Genomic DNA, 12091 nt, shown 5'->3' with positions numbered 1-12091 from the left:
GAACTATTTGCCACTTGTGGAGCTTGCGTATAACAATAGTTTCTAGAAGACTATTGGTATGGCACCGTTTGAGGCATTATATGGCCGTCCATGTCAATCTCCTGTTTGTTGGATGGAGGTTGGCGAGCGCAGATTTTTGGGTCCTGAGTTCATTAAGGATACTTCTAAGAAGATCCCTCTTATTCGGGATTGCATGTGTACTACTCAAAGTAGGCAGAAGAGTTATGCAGTGTAACGACCCGGTCATTTGCCTTCCTTTCCTTTTTCTTGAAATTTTACAAATGAATTTTTTTCGTTTAATTATCTTTTCTGAGCTCTGTTTCATGCGCTTAGTGTCATCTCGAGTGCTCAGAATTAGTTTCTGAGACTCTTTCATGTGAATTGACAACTTCCCTTGAGGACCGAGTCAATTCTGCATTTTCACTTTTCGAACACTATGCGCCTTTCGTCCTTTTCCCTGTTTCGTCTTTTTCCCTATTCTGTCTTTTCCCCATATGTCACATTGTTGGCACAACCTCACTTCTCATGCTCGGAGTTGGTTTTTGACTTCACGTGCCTTCATCTTGAGTGGTTTCCTCGAAATACGTATCTTTACTTTTGCAAGAAAGTACTCTGGTTGCTCCCGCTGTCCATAGGGGTATGGATGCAAAGTTCTTTGAAATTATTTTCTTTTCTTGGGGTGTTTTTTGTAAATATCTTTTGAAGATATTTTATTTCAGGGGTTTTTAAGAAAATATTTTTGGAAGATATTTTCATTCTAAGCCATAAGTGCAGTTTTCACTTTTTGGAGGGGCCATTGTGTAATTAATGAAAGTTATTGCAAAATGTTTTGTTTTGAGCCTGGATCCTCGTACGGGATTCATTTTCACATTTTGTCGAGTTGTGTACTCTTGGAATTTCCTCCTGGATGATGTTTTCCAGTTTCAGGGTTTTTGGCCCCGGTTTTCGCCAAACTTGTTTTGGGCATAACTTTCTGATCGGGACTCAGTTTTTGACGTTGTTTCTTCCGTAATTCATATTTTATCATTTTGAATCTTTTTTGTTCACAAAGTTTTGCCATTTGAGTGCGTCTGCTCAAATTTTATTTTTCAGACTCGGCGGGGCCCGTTCGGGGCACTTTTTGAGATTTCTATAAAAGGGGGGTGAGATATTTCATTTTTCATCTTCTCCCCTCTTCATGCACGACCTGGAGCTCCCATGGCAACCCAAGGGGTGCTGCTATCTTCTCTCTCCTCTTTTGGTTCACTTTTCCTTAATGGAAAGTCTTCGGCTTTAACGTTTGTTGTTCCCCTCGCAATGCTCTACCTTTCCCCCTTATTAGAATTCAGTTTTGACCATTTCTTGAGTTTGGTTTTGAGGTCAAGTTATGATTTTGATGGGGCTTTCATGGGGGTTATGTTCACTGCGTTGTCCCCGGTAAAACCTAATAGTTTCGTCGGATTCGGAGCCGTTCCATTTTGATGGCATTTGAGATTTTCATCTCAAATTGAGGTAGGAGATGTTCTAGGTTTAAATTCTTGTTATATAGCATGCTTGTGATGCTTATACTACTTGTTTGCATGATTAAATATAAAATCTAGAGATTTTATTATTTATTTTTCTTGTACGGGATCTAATTTTCCCGGTTGCTCATGACTTGGTTTAAACATGTAGCATGATTTTATATTGCCCCTTGATATGCTTATTGTCGTGTATTAAAATTGGAACATTTGAATAAGTATTAAAGATTTTATTTAATATTTATCTTAGGTGAGAGATTAATTCACATGGCCTTAACTAGCTTGAAATCAATATGTGTTAGCATATTAAATTAGGCCTTAGCATGCTCTCCAACATAGTTGAATTTGAAAGTGATTGGAGGTATTTTGAAAATTAGTAATTATTAATTAATTTGATTAATTAATTTGCCCCGAGTGCACTATTCACTCTATTTAAATTCCGACTTGATATTTTTGATTTACATGCCATATAGTTTCACATATATTTGATTTAGAATATTCGGTTAGGTTTTGAAACCTTTTATTTAATTAAATTCAATATTTAAGATTTAATCCTCAAGGTGATATACCACTTGGGATTGTATTGTGGCATGCTAGAAAATTAAGCTTAGGTATAGTTGTTTACATATATTAAATCGGGATTAATTGCATGAGAATTACAACTTTTAATTTATATTTAACTTTAATGAAAGGTTAAGTCACATGGTCTTAAATTGAATGAAATAAACTTGTAATGTGATATTACATTAGTCCTTGGCATATTCTCTAAGATATGTTAAATTGAGAGCATTTGGTTAAGTTTAAAAATCTAGAGATTTTAATTAAAAGAATTAATTAAAATCTATTTTGTGGTCCCATTAGCTTAATTAAGGTTTTAACTTGATATTTGTATTGGCCATAACTTGTTTACTAGTATATATTAATTTGGGACTATTAGAAGTTGTTTTAAAACCTTGGTAATTAAATTAGTATGATTTAATTAAAGTTCTACTTTGTTGTTCCAACAACCTAATTGAGTTTTAGAATGGATATAGGTGATGACCATACCATGTCCTTTAACATGTATTAAATTGAGGTTATTTGGAATTGAATCAGAATCTAGAGAATTTAATTGTGTTTATCTATTTAAATTCTTTCAATTTGCTCCATGATCTAGTTGTGTTTTAGAAGTGGTTTCTATATTCAAATCATGGACTTAGACTTGTTCTATATTCATTCGGTTATGTTTTGAACATTGGATAACATAGTTGCTATGTTTGTATTCGTGATAATATGTTTTCCTTATTAAATATATTGTTGCATTGTGTAATGATTTGCACACTTCGTGTTTAACATCTTTCATGCATAGCGTGTAACGAATCGCACACTGAAGATTCGACATTCATCATATCATATTAGTTGTGGATTTAGAGCATGTATTGTATAGGTTACCAAATTTGGTTGTGCTTAGTAGATAGTTGATTATCTTGCATATTCCTGTTGATATATGCGTTGTTGCACAACTTGTTGATTTTGGAAACTTGGGGATGTCGTTGTTTGACTATGGCTAGGACGTGGTTCTAGTACGGGGGATAGTCCCTCTATATGGTCTAGTGCGTACATAGGGAGGTTACCCATGGGCTAGTAACCCTAAAGTAACTGTGTTGTCGGTCTGATCCGGCGTGACGTCCGAGTATCCACTTTGTTTGATTTCGCATTTCATTTTCAAGTTGATAACTAGATGATGTTGTAACTTGTTGTTTCTTATTTGTCGTTCCATTTTAAGTTACAGGATGTTAACTTTGCGAAATTATGCTTTATGCGTTGTATTGGAAGTTCCAATGTTGGTTAAATTGCATCGATATTGAAAATCGTGTTTTAACGTTCTGATAAAGCTTAGGATTGATCCTATTGATTCATTTATAACATAGACGTTAGGTGGCATGAACCATTACTGTTATTCTGTGCTTTAGATTCTAAGTTGATGGCTTTGAGAACTTACATCTTGTTGCATTGTATAACATGCTCTTTTGTTGTTGAATTGCATGGATAATGTGATTCTTGTTAACTTGTATTCAAATATGCTTTTGTCATGTTGTATAGATTACTCTAAACCTAGTTCAATTGTATTGAAAATGCAATTCATGTTAATCTATGCTCAAGCATTCTTCTTGTCGTGTTCTTTGGATTATCCCAACCATGATTCGTTTCATACACGTATGTATATCATGATTCTTATTGCTTAGACTCTAAGGTAGCTTAGGATGCTCCCCGAGTCTCACTTGGACATAGACGTTAGGTGGCATGAGCCCCTTTAACATGTTTCACCTTAAGGTGATAAATTTGTAAAATGCTAGGTCGATGCATGCTCATCTCCTACGAGTAGCTTTATGTTACTCACCCCTATGATACTGGGGCATATTTCAGGTACGAAGACTTAGTTCGTGAAGCCTAGCATTCCTTGGATGTCGTGTAACTTTCAAGTTTCCATTTCATGCAATGTTAGCATGAAATGTCATTTTGCAGACTTATATGTCAAAATATGTATATTTGATTCCATGTATGTAATGTGTACTTAAGTACACTCCTTTCAATGTATTTGATATGTATGAGATGAGGACGGAGGCCAATGACATGTATATTGTATTTTATGCAACTTTTTAACTTCATGAAATGTTATGAAAAACTTGAAAAATCGCAACTCATTTCTTCACCACGGTTGCATCGGGTGTGGGAATTCCATTTTCATTCTTTTATAGGGTCTTATTAATCTTGTATGAAGTGTGGCCAAGGGCCAAACGGTCATTTGATCCCGTTTTGCATTTTTAGATTCCATGTTTTCCATTCCAAGTCCATTTTTGCCTTTTTGCCCGTTGGGGGGCCGGATTTTGCATCGGCTATATTTTTAAGCCATGGACCATTGTAGCGCGTCTAAATAGGTAAGTTACGTTTGCGTGCATAGTCGTTTCCAGGCAAAACCTCATCGTTTGTGTTTTGAGCCTCTTGTGAATTCATTTCGCATTTTTTTTGCATATTCTGATCTAAGAGCATTATGGACCTTTCACCTCAGTTTTATTTTCTTCTTTCGATATGGTCGGTTAGAAAACGTGATTTTAGGGGAAGTTTCTTTTTCGTGTTTTTCCAGAAAAGGTCGTCTTGGTATCAGAAATCGCCTACGAAATTCAGTTCTCAGTTTTCAAAATAGCAGCTTTTTGGACCTCCATGACCAGATTTCAAGGAGGGGCATTTTGGGCATTCTACATTGCGTTTTTTTTTTTTAATTCTCTTGCGAGTCACGTAGGAAACTCATTTTTGAGGAGGATTTCTTCTTTGTGTTTTTGCAAAAAAGTTCATCTAGGCCTCTAAATTCAGCCTCTGTTCTGTCTTTTTTCTGAAAAAAATCACATAGCAGCTTTTGGGCTGCTGCTGGTAGTCATGTGTGCACCGGCGCGCGAGCGGCATGTATGGGCGCGGGCATGGGCGTGCGCTGTCGTGGCCCCTCGTCGGGCCGCCGCGACGTTAAATCTTCTTTTGGACTTTTCTCCTTCGTCCGGACTCCGATTCAAGTGAATTTTTTTTTGAACTTGATTAATTTTTCGCTGTCTTTCCAACGGTATGCTCAGTTGCACCCGGTTCTTCCTGGATAATTACCAGTTTACCCTTTTTGCCTTAAGTGTTCGTTTTTCTTCGTCATGCCGTTTCTCCTTCGTCCGGACTCCGAATCATGCGATTCTTGAGTCCATCTTGATTAGTTTTTCGTTGTCCTTCTAGCGGTGTGCTCGGTGGCACCCGAATCTATAGTTTTTAGAAATGACTATTTTGCCCCTGGGGGCTTAATTGTCATATTTTCGATCTTTTGCTTCCGCATCAGTTCTTGTTGAGTTCCACGACCTCATGGAAGGTCACTTTGACTTCTTAGAGTCTTGTTTTCTGTTTTTGCTTCCGCATTCGAATCCGTTATCGGATCATCCTTACGGTTCATCACAGGACACACTGGCTTAAAAACCAGGGTCTCATATGCAGATCGTCGTGCTAGTGCATTGGAGTATCAGGTTGGGGATCAGGTTCTCCTTAAAGTGTCTCCTATGAAAGGAGTAATGCGCTTTAGGAAGAAAGAGAAATTGTCACCTCGGTTTGTTGGTCCATTTATGATTACGGATCGAGTTGGAGCTGTAACTTATCAGTTGGCACTTCCGGATTATTTGGATCGTGTGCACAATGTGTTTCATGTTTCCATGTTGCGGACATTTTTGCAAGATGAGGATCGCTACCAGCATATCGATGTTGGGGAGATTGAGTTGCAGCCAGATGCAACATATTTGGAGCCACCGTGTCATATTGTCAACCATCGGGATCAAACTGTTAGTAATAAGGTTATCCCTTTAGTGCGTGTTCAGTGGAGTCACCACAATGAGGCTAAGTCTACTAGGGATCGGGAGGATGTCATTCGCTCGCAGTTTCCTGAAATTATAGAAGAAGGTAAGAGCGAATTCCGTCCTCGGAATTCCTTTTGTTCGGGCGGAAGAATGTAATACCCCTAATTTTTTTCGGTATTTCATTAATGATTTTATTGCATTTTTATTTGATTATTTGCTTATTTGTTTCATTGTTTAATTATTTAATTGAATTATTTGCTTTTATTATTATATGCTTATATGGAAATTTAAATAATTGTTTGTTGTGATTAAATGTTTTAAATTCGTATCATTAGTTTTATATGTATAGTTATAGGTATAAGGTTTTATATTCTTTTAAGTAATCACATTGTGAGATTTAGCCGACTTATAATTGGGTTGGAATTAGAATTAGGTTTTTGCAGAAACCTATATATATATATATATATATATATATATATATATATATATATATGTGTCTGCTTAGGGTTGAGAACCCTATTCACGGACAGAGAGGTCTGAGAGAAAACAGAGAGAGGGAAAATTAGGGTTTGGCTAAGATTAAGGCTGAGCCAAGGAGAAAACAAAGGGTTGTTGCTCGTAGGTTGAACCAAGGGGCAACAGAGGAGTTAGAGCAGTGAAGGATTGCCGAAAAAGCTAGGAAGACGACACCGAGATTTCAAAATTGAAATCAAAGGCAAGTTCTATTTCTTGCTCCTTCCCTTTGACTTGTGTTTTGTGCATGCCTAGAGAATCTCCATGACTTAATTGGACGTTTAAGTTAATCTTGTATGTATGTTAATTCAATGATTAAACTGGATTGCGTGTTATTAAATTGAAATTTGTTTATTGTAGCAATTGTTTCATTATGTATGTTAATTATTGTGTTGATGCATACTGTAGTTTTAATGAGTTTATGGGTTGGTTTTGGACATGAATTAGATCCTAGTAACTGTAACAGAAGTTTAGAAGGGTGGTTGGAACTTGCCGGAGACGAGGCAGAAGGGTAAAACAGGTTCAGGACTCTCAGAGGGGGAGAGAGCCGGTTCCATGGAAGTGGGAGCCGGCTCCCTCAAGTGAAGAGCCGGCTCCCTCAAGTGAAGAGCCGGCTCCAAGGGTTAGGGAGCCGGCTCCCTTATGCATAGAAACGGCTCCAAGGTGTATGGGGCTAGCTTCATGTGTGGTTGAGCCTGCTCCCAATTTTTGAGAGCAGATTCTTTTGTTTTGATGGGTACTGGAGGATGTTTGGGCACTGTTTGGATGGTTTTGGGGTTCCCAAACTGATTTCATTTAATAATGAGGATTCTAAAGATTATTTCATGGTGTATTAAAACCCCTTAGTGCATATTTTATGGTTATTTGTTGATGTCTTGAATAGTATGAAAGTTTAAACAAGTTTGCATGCTGTTAACGGATAGAGATGATTTAATTGCTTAATCTTATTTTAGCAATTCAACAGACTGTGACATGATTTTTAAATCTTGTATTGGATGCATAATATGATTATATACATATCAAATTTAATTATGCTTATTCTAGATTTTAATTGATGAACCATTAAATGTTGTTCTGTCAATTACATGGATGATGTGGATTGTGTATACCGGTATGGGACGATTGCATACTAGGGATGGATTAGTTCAAAATTCTAAGTCCTACCTACTCTGGAATAAGGGAATTGATTAACAATAATGTTACATCTTACTTATATATCGTATCAAGGCAACGAACAGTTGAGCGACGCTACTTTAGATGTGGATGGACTTTAAATATATATTTATGATACCACGATATGAGCTTGAGTCTCAGGATCGATGGTTGGGGAGCGTATATGCATTGGGATGCATAGCTAGCTATAATAGTAGAGGTGTACCCTGTTAGGTCTAAGTATTCATGCCCACTTCAGGTGCGTTTTGCATGTTGCCTACTAGTCAGGTTGAGACCGCCTTGTAGTCCAGTGAAAGTCCCTTAGTGTGGATATATATATTTATGGACTAGATAGTTATTGTTGAGTTATCTAGGATGTATCTGTGTATCGAGTCTCTGTTTGGACTGTAGTTAGAGTAGAACTTGTTCGTGGGCCTGACTTACTATTATTTTTCAGGTATCAGACGGTTCCAGTCTTAGAGTTTGTTCGTGTTGAGCAGAGACGGTCACTCATTCTTTCGACTACGTAGGACTGCTATTTATGTTTTGGATTTCTTTTTTAGTTCAGTTTTTCAGTTGGGATTTTTATTAGGGGTCCACTTGATGGATTCCCGAGTTGTTCTTTTATTGGAGGATTTTATGGATTCTGTTCGAGGATTAATTAATTAACATTTTTAAGGATTATTATTTAGAATTCTTTTCAGCCTTTTATTATTTCTTTCTTAATTCTATTTTGTAATCCTGCTTGTTTAAATATTAATTGTTTGGTATCCCTCGGATTTGTGCTCGAACTTGATCACCCGTGGCTCTATAATCGAGGGGTATCACACTCTGTTTCCTCAAGCATTGAAAAACTCTTCTCCTTCTGGGAAACAAGAGGGCAAGATCCATGAGATGATGGAAGTGTTTAAGCAAGTAAAAATCAACCTTCCTCTTCTTGACGCAATCCGTCAAATTCCAATATATGCCAAGTTCTTAAAGGACTTGTGCACCCAAAAGAGGAAGTCTAAAAGCCAAACACCGAAGAAAGTACTTCTCACTAAGCAACTAAGCTTGATCATTCAACATAACACCCCTCCCAAGTTCAAAGATCCCGGTTCTCCGACGACTTCATGCACCATTGGTGATCATGTAATTTATAGGGATCTTTTGGACTTAGGAGCGAGTGTCAATCTTGTACCTTACTCGGTGTATCTCCAATTAGGTTTGGGGGAGTTAAAACCCACATCGGTTGTCTTACAACTTGCCGATAGGTCCATCAAGAAATTACGTAGGATCATTGAAGATGTTCTTATTAAAGTGGACAAATTCTACTTTCCAGTAGATTTTGTGGTACTTGATACGGAACTGGTCTATAACCCTAAAAGTCACATACCCGTCATTCTTTGTCCTTTCTTGGCTACCGCCAAAACAAACATTAATTGTAGGATGAAGGTGATGAAAATCTCTTTTGGGCACATGAAAGTTAAGTTAAACATTTTCAATCCTACTCCAAAATCTTCAGATAAAAATGAGCAATTTTGTGTGAATGTCATAGAGGAAGTGGTTGAAGATTCGCACCTTATTCCTCCACAAAAATCACTTCTCCTTTCATCTCAAATGATCTTCCTTCTCTTGATTCAACCCATGAACTAGGGCTTAAATCGTCAAATAAGCTTAAATGTGCTTCCTTGGGTGTTGATAGAGATCCATTAATCGTCATTGCTTCAAATCCAACAAGTTCCCAATGGAGTAACTTGTTAAGTGAGATTTAGGGGTATATACAACCCATAGTGAGGAGGAAGGCAATGAAAGTGTTTGATGCAGGCTAGAAATTGACCCTCCGTCTTGCTAGAGACGTTAAACCTAGTTTCGTAGAGTTTTCCAACTCTATTTCTTCCCCCTTTCTTTTTCTTTTTCTTTCTTGCGTCGCCCAGATAGTCCCATTGATGATCCAAGGAGCTTCATTTCAAAAATTATAGGCATTTAGTGCCTTTTCAGCTTCCCATGATCAATCCTGACCTATTGCGATCGATCGCATTTGCACACAGAAATTTTATGCCTAAAATTCAGCCTCTTTTAATTGATCGTACTGAGTTGCGATCGATCACAACACTGTGCGATCGATCGCACCTGTGCAAGAAAAAGTTATCCTGTGAAATAACTCTCTGTTAATCGATCGAACTCTTTGTACGATCGGTCCTGGCACATTGCAATCAATCGCAACCCTTGTGTGATCAGTTGTACCTGCACACAATTTTTGCCTAAAAAAAGCAAGCTCTGTTAATCAATCGTGGATTCCCTGCGTCGATCGTGGCACTGTGCGATAGAACATACTTGTGCTCATAATTTGAAAAAAAAAAAAAAAAATTGTGTTTTTACTTGCATTTGCATTTTATTTAATTTTGCATCCATGTTTTCATTCAAAAATATATATTTATATATTAAACTTGTTCTTATATCTCTCTTTCATCTTTTTCTCTATTGCCTTAGAGTGTATTATTTGCTTATCTTTATCCCATTTTGATATTTATGATAATGTTGCTAGTGTGGTTATTTCAGATAGGTTTTTGATTCAAAGTTTGGGGGTGCCTTCTTTCAAATTGGATCATTCCGCTGCCGGGTTTCATAGGCTTTTTCCACTATGGTATATTCTCTCTATCTTTTCCATTATTCTCATTGCACATTGAGGACAATGTGTGGTTTAAGTTTGGGGGTAAAATAACTTATTTGCATTATACTTAAGTTTTGAGCTTTAATTGCATGATTGAGATTTGAGATATATTTTGGCTATAATTTTGATCTTTTGAGGCCTATGTTCTATTGAATTGAAAATTTTCAAGTCTTGAGAGTTCAATGCTCCTTGTATGCCTTTGGATGCCATTTAGGAGCAAAATTTTTAAACAATTGATATTATGCTTGCTTTTGTGGTCCACATCATCTTATTTATGAGAACGCTTTGAAAGTCAATTCTAGAATACTACATTTGCACAGACGCATACTAACATTCAAATTGTGGGGTATATGCTTAGTTGATCATTATTTTGGTTAGATCCCATTTGAGCTAGTAGGCTTTGAAAGCTTTCATTCTTGACAAATGACCTTGCATGCTAATAACAGAATAGTTAAGTCCTACATATTTATATTTATAAGGGAACGGATTAACCATAGAGTTAAGTCATACTTATTCGTGTCAGATCAACGGAATAGTTGGATGGCATGCCATTGAAATAATATGGTTGGATAGTTTACTTTTATATTTGGATATGAGGGATTATATATATATATAGATATATGTCATGATATGAGTTTGAGTCTCAGGATCGATGGTTAGGGAGCGTATATTGCCTGAGATGCATAGCTGGATATAGAGGATGTGGTGTACCTTAATAGATGACAGTGTTCATGACTACCTATGTGTTTTGTGTGATACCTAGTATCAGGATGAACCTGCCCTATAGTCTAGTAAGAGTCCTTTAGTGTATATCTATATACGTATAGACTATGTAACTATTGCATGAGTTGACTATGATGTATTCGTTCCTTAGGTCTCTGTTAGATTTAGTAGAAAGAACTTGTTTATGGGTCTGACCCACTATTTATTTTTCAAGTCTATATAGACTTTGATTGTGCAGGGCAAAGACCAGTCATCATCAGTCTTCCGGATTATCTACATAGGATTTTGCTTTATGTTTCAATATTTAGATGTAGACAGTTGTAACTATTGATTCTATCAGTTAGGATTTTCTAGGGGTCCACAAAGTATGGATTCCCGAGTTGTATTTTGGAGGATTAGTTGTATCAGAAGAATTTATTAATGAAAATTTATTCTGAGGATTTAAATATTGGATTATCATTTTAGTTCATTTCAGCATTTTATCTATTATTATTTATCCTTTTGTATTATGTGTTCATTTATTGCAGTTTGTTTTTGATATCTCTAGGTATTCGGGCATAGGCCTGGCCAACCTGTATTCAGAAATTTGGGGGTACCACATTTAACGCCAACCCTGAAACACTGGCTGCATTTTATGGCATCGGAATCTTGCTCATGATCAGAGTCCCCAATGAAGTCCTCCATGACTTTGCCAGCGGCACTATGAGCACTTCGCAGTTTTGGCTTCAATCTAACATTTTTCGCACATCGTCGCTAATCAAGTTCAATATATTGCCGTCGGGAACAAAATCTTCCTCAAAGATCCATTCTTCATTCCAGTTTTAGTCCCTGCCATTGTCAACGTATAACTAACTCTTCAAACTCCAGGCTTTAATAAGATAATTAAGCTGTCCTCGCCCTATGCAGTGTCAATATTCAAATCGCTGCCATCTTTAGCGTTGTTGTCCCCTTATTCGCTGTTTCATCACTGTTATCGGAGTATTATCTGGCGGTCGTATTTGTCATCATCGAAGCTTCCCTCATTATCGGTTAGAGAGAGAGGGGAGAGAAAAGGATACCCACAGTAAGGCTGCTGTCACATGGCCAATGGAGCCTTTCATTTTGTGTCCTTTTCTTGTCATTTTACACAATAATGTATTTTTTATTAAGTTATAAAATGTCTCATAAAGGGTAATTTAGATAAACTCTAATTTAAA

This window comes from Cornus florida, unplaced genomic scaffold (genome assembly GCF_030987335.1).
Source record: "Cornus florida cultivar Cherokee Brave unplaced genomic scaffold, ASM3098733v1 CherokeeBrave_3.0.0_Hap2_Chr09, whole genome shotgun sequence".
Classification (NCBI taxonomy): domain Eukaryota; kingdom Viridiplantae; phylum Streptophyta; class Magnoliopsida; order Cornales; family Cornaceae; genus Cornus; species Cornus florida.
This window is presented reverse-complemented; position numbering follows the sequence as displayed.